A 6,036-nucleotide genomic window follows, 5' to 3' on the forward strand; every position below is an offset into this window, starting at 1 on the left:
ATGTCTCTGCTTCTTTTCCATCCACAGATTCCAACCTCCCATCCCTCTATTTTTATCTCGTACCTGTCATCTGGCTTGACTCACACAAGCACACAGGGAAAAACAGCTGTAGACTTAACAAAAGCTTTCATTAAGTGTGCCTCATTGCTTGATTCACGTTGTCACCATGTTGCATCTTCGGACACTCTCTTCCAGGACACACTCACACTGGTGTTTTGAGATGTCACTACCACTGAGAGAGAGAGAGAGAGAGAGAGAGAGAGAGAGAGAGAGAGAGAGAGAGAGAGAGAGAGAGAGAGAGAGAGAGAGAATGTTGGCAGGTATTAGCAAAATACATCAAATTATTATTCTGAGAGCGATTTCTTTAATAAATAAATGGGGCATTATAAAGAAAGGCAGTTTATTTTTTTATATTGAATATATTCTTATTATATCATCTCATATAACATTTTACATGCATTTAATTGTTTTGTCCTGAGCAGTGAAACATTCTCCAAAAATACTACAAGGTTTTTGGTCTCTGAGAATGTTTTGCACATTAGAATTGTTTGTTTTGTTTTTACATTTTGGTTGTATACTGAGATCCCTGACAACACAATATTGAGAAGGCTACAGAGATGGAAATGAAAATGAAAATGCAAAATATTTAATATATAGGGGAGAACGGGGCACAACCTAAAGCTTATTGATTCTCTCAGTTTGTGTAAATCTACTTAGGGTTTAGAGTATACATTTTTCCCACATTAATTACATGTCTAGTACAATTATGTGGTTTTGTTTTATTAATACAGTCTATACTTGTTTCTTGATTTACCCTGAAAGAATGGAAGTGAAATGTGACAACATGCCCCATAGGTGGGGTACATTTTAACATGTGAGGGGCACATTATAACATCACCATGACAGCTTAAAATGCTATCTGATATAATAAAAAAATACACAAGTCAAACCAAAATATTTTCTTAATAAAATACAATTATTATTTTTTTTTCTTATACAATAATGTCATTTTTTAATAATAAAAAAAATAAACTAAATTTTGAGTTTGACAACAATCACACCAGAAAACACAGCTATACAGGATAGTTCAAAACAAAATAATAATTAATAATTTCTGAACATTGACTCTCAGTATTTATCTACAGGTTTCTCATGTTTTCTCTATAGACTCCATTAAAGTGTAGAATATAATAGCATATTTCTAATAGGGGCACATTGTAACGCAGTGTTACAACATGCCCCACCATGCACAACTGGGGTTTAAACCCTGCTAGTGTCTTCTGCTTGTTAGCATTAAAAAACTATATCAACTGTTAAACAACAGATTGGAGATTAAAATAATATCAGATTTGTCTCATTTTAAATAAAAACAAAAAATAGAGATGAAAAATTAACTTAAGTAAGAAATGTACTTTTGCTATGGTTAAATAAATGTTCAGTGATATCTTACAAATATTTCTGAATTTTGGCACATTTTATTTCTCTATATAGTGTTGAAATGGCAACTAGTAAATACATCAAGTTTTGTCATGCCAGCATGTGAGAAGTATTTAAAAAGAGCGTGCCCCGCGCTCCCCATACCATTAATTATTTTATACAATTTAATGTAATAAATTATTTAATTTATTACCATATATTTTTTATCTCCAAAATATAAAAAAATCTAAACATCAAATTCTGCAAGAGGTATGTAAACATATTAGCACATCTGTACATCATTAAATGTTTTCATGAGAACTGAAATCGTAAACCCCATGAAACCCTATAAGGTTTGTTCCTGCAAATGTTATTTTTTAGGAGATTTCTATACAACTGACATTGTTGTCTTGTTTCTCTTTCTATTTTCCCTCTGGTCCTCTTGTGTGCGGAGTCTTTTCTCATTCTGAACTCTCTTTACTGAACTTCAACACAGATGCCTGACAATACCATGGGTCAGAACACGCTTTTATTCTCCATCCATTTCTCTCTCTTTAAACGAAATGGTGCGCACACACACACACACACACACACACACACAACAATGTATTTGGGCATCTCTAGGGAGCCACTGGAAAACAAGATAAAACAACATCATCAAATATCCTCTGCTGCTCTCTTCCTTCATGAGCTCTAACCTTCCAGAGCTTAGACAACTCCAGACTATTGTCCTGGGATCTGTCCTGCTCTGTCCTGCCATCAAAGAGCTTCTGAGTTTCATCTGATCACAGAGCAGTTTAAAGACTGTCAGACAGACCAAATTCCACCTCAGAGGAATTCAGAACACCTGTCTGACAGGAACTGAAGGATTCACTGATTCCCAGGTCTACCGCCATCCAGGTAGTGCTGCTGTATCAAAATAAATGACTTTTAATTTTACACAATACTCTAATAATACACAATAACGAGTACAACAATAGTTAGAATTTTGTTCTAATTATTATAAAATGATATATTGACATAATATTAATAATAATAATTTCATATTTCCTTTATAGACTGCATTTCTGTCATAAGCACTTTACTGTGAGCATATTCATGAGTGGATTAGATTCAGGATGTTTGAAAAGTTGAAGAGAGTCAAGAATGATGAGTGTTATATAGGGATATATATATATTAGGGGTGTAACGGTACATGTATTCGTATTGAACCGTTTCGGTTCGAGGCTTCCGGTTCGGTACGCATACAAACCGAACGATTGCTTGGACCATTTTTCCTTCCGGCAAAATTCGTGCTGACGCGGCCAACACAACATTGCGCAACATCAAATGGCAAGCGTAATGAAAGCAGAACGAAACTGCGCTCCTCGTTATGTGCTTCATGGATCGTTTATCAGCTCGGACCAGCAACATCTGTGCAGCGCGAGCCGATCTCGATCAAGCGACACTGTTAACACGCAGCGCTGAGAGATCCGGTAAAGAAAACATTTGAATTCGCGACTGAGGTAATAACATCGCTGCGAGATCTAGTGAGATGCATTCACATTTCTCCGTTATTAACCGTAGATCTCTATTAGATCAAACAGCGCTGTCATGGAAACCAGGAGAAACATTGTGCCGTGAATGAACTAGTAATACTTTCGTCCACAGACAAGCAACATTCACCATGGATTTAATATAGTAACACTACTGGAACCAGTTTGGCTGGAATGGTGAAATGCTTTCAAGTACTTCACACATCTTTTTCCAGCACTTCAAAATTCAAATATTATATAAATAAATATATATTTAAATGTTATTTTTAATGTGATGACCAAAACATTATTTGTTCATCCTTCAAAGATGACCCCCATTTATAAACCTGAAAGTTTCAAGATCTAGGAAAACTCACACTTATTTAAAAATATTTTTTCTTTAAACAAATAGGAAATTTCTCTGGCATTCTTTCTTTTTGCTGTATCGAAAACGTACCGAACCGTGACTTTAAAACCGAGGTACGTACCGAACCGTGATTTTTGTGTACCGTTACACCCCTAATATATATATATCAAACTCAGGGGTGGCAAGGTGGCTTGCCAAGGAAAAGACACATGCTCAGTGAGGCTCACAGTGAAAATACTTATGTAGGGGTCACTGAGGGGAGGGACCATGCACACTGGAGGCACCTAGCCGACGCAAAGGCAATAGACACTAGTGCCGACGTCAGGAGTGCTGGAGCAACTTTCTGGGAAGCTCACCTGGGGAGAATATTGCACATATCCAGTCTGTGTAGTGGAATGGTGAGCAAGCAAAGACACCTGAGAGGGTCCAGTACTAGCTGGTTAAAAGGAAGAACATGAGAGAACACAGGCTCCACTCAGAGATTGTAGAATGTGTTGGGTGTCGCCCAGCCTGCATCTCTGCAGATGTCTGTTAGCGAGGCACCATGCACTAGAACCTAAGAGGACACCATACTCCGGTTGGAGTGGGCATTCACCAAGGAGGTATGGTCGACCTTGCTGCTGGTATGCCAAAGCAATGGCATCCACTATCCATTGAGACAGCCTTTGCTTGGAGAGAGCCTTTCCCTTCAGCTTCCCACCATAACAGACAAAGAGGTGGTCTGAGGTCCTGAAACACTGCGTTCTGTCTACATAGGCACGGAGAGCACGTTCTGGACAGAGCAGTGCTAAGGCTGGGTCTGCCTCCTCCAGGGGCAGCACTTGCAGGTTTACTACCTGGTCCCGAAAGGGAGGGGTGGGAACCTTGGGCACATATCCAGGCCGGGGTCTCAGGATCACGTTAGAGTAAGCCGGCCCGAATTTCAGGCATGCTTCGTCAACGGAGAATGCGTGCAGGTCTCCTACCCTCTTAACGAAGGCTACCTTGAGTGACACATAATCAAAAAACACTACATCATCTGTGAATTAAGTAAAAATCCTTACAAACACAAACCAATCCTAATGCTGAACACATCACAGGATGTGTTTCTGCTTGAGCATTTTGAATGGAAGCTTGTACAGGGCCAATTCAAAACTTACTTTACTAAGATTGGTGTCAATCCACCTTCTTTCTTTGGTATGATGATTTAGGTGCTGATAAAACCCTTCTTCATCTTGGCCGGAGGGACAGGCTCTATCGCGTCCTTCACCAGAAAGCAATCTCCACCCGAACCGGATCATTCTGATAAGCCTAGCCACGCGTCCAGACTCCGTACAGGTGGCACCAACGGAATCATATCTGGTGTACCCCTGGGGGATTTGCGGCGAGGCGGAGCAAGGGAAGCCAAGGACGGGAGGCTCTGCATCCCTCGTTACTCGAATTATGTTAAACCACCTACCTTGCCCCCAGGTTTGCTGTGGCGGTAACTTGTAACTGGTGGCAGCCGATGAGGCTGGGCGTCATCAGCATTTGTCACACTTACCTGCAGTGTGCAGACCCATTGCAGCAGAATGCAGGGAGGTACTGGTGCGAGTGTTTGATGTCTGGATTTCGAGAAGATAAGAGACAAGAGCATCATTTGTGTGCGACCCAGTTAAAGCAACACTATCTCACGACCAATTCGTACGAATTCGACGCATGATTAAAAAGTGGCTAATTCGTACTAATTCGTACGACCTCACTCGTACTAATTCGTACGATTTGTCTAAACCCACGTGATGGTTATGTTTAGGGGCGGGGTAAGGGGTAGGTCATTCGTACGAATTCATACGAATTGGCCAATTCGTAAAATATGTACGATTTAGGAAAATCGTATTAATTCGTACGAGTGAGGTCGTATGAATTGTTACGAATTAGCCACTTTTTAATCATTCGTCGAATTCGTACGACTTGGTCGTGAGATCGGGTTGGTTAAAGAGGAAATTGAAAGACCTTGTAAAATTTAAAACCCCCGTTTTTCTGCAGCCTCTACTTCCCAGGGTCTCCCATCTCAAGAATGCTTGAAAAGGTTCTTGATATCCTTTCGATGGGTAGGTGGTGCCTCTGAAGCCTGGCTGCTGGTCCAGGCTGTTGCAGGTCCGGTGCAGCCTTCGCCGGTCGCCCTGGACATAGAGCAGTGGAGCTTGGGCTCTTAGGGGTTTAGAGGAAGATTCGTATCGAGGCAAGTTGTATTTGATTGCCTTCGTCTACTTCTTTAATACTGAGAACTGCTGCAAGTCCTCGACAGTGTCACCAAACAGGCCACCTTGGGAGATAATTTTCTCTGCAAGTTTGAGCCAAAGGTGGCGTTCTTGGACCAACGTGGATAATATCTACTTCTTTTTTTGATGATGATTATGATGTTATAACATTGGTCTCAATGACTCAATCTTGGTCTCAAGACTCTCTACAGTAAAAATCCTCAGGAATCCTTTCATATGAACAGATGGAGGTTTATTTCTGGGAGATAAGATAAGGGCTGATGAGGCAGACAAAAGGGGAGATAATTGGGTGTGCACAAGTGTAATAGGAAAGGTGGTGTTGTGTATATGTATACCACACTGATCTAAGACAACACACAAACATCTACACAAGACCAATAGGACACATCCACTAATATATTTGTGTTTATGCCAGCTAGCATGCCAAACTCTGAAAGCTGGTGACTTTCTACAGAGTTTCCAACTCAAAGGTCAAAGACACACAAGTCAAAGGCTCCAA

The sequence above is a fragment of the Pimephales promelas genome, chromosome 3 (genome assembly GCF_988280905.1).
Source record: "Pimephales promelas chromosome 3, fPimPro1.hap1.1, whole genome shotgun sequence".
NCBI classification, from domain to species: domain Eukaryota; kingdom Metazoa; phylum Chordata; class Actinopteri; order Cypriniformes; family Leuciscidae; genus Pimephales; species Pimephales promelas.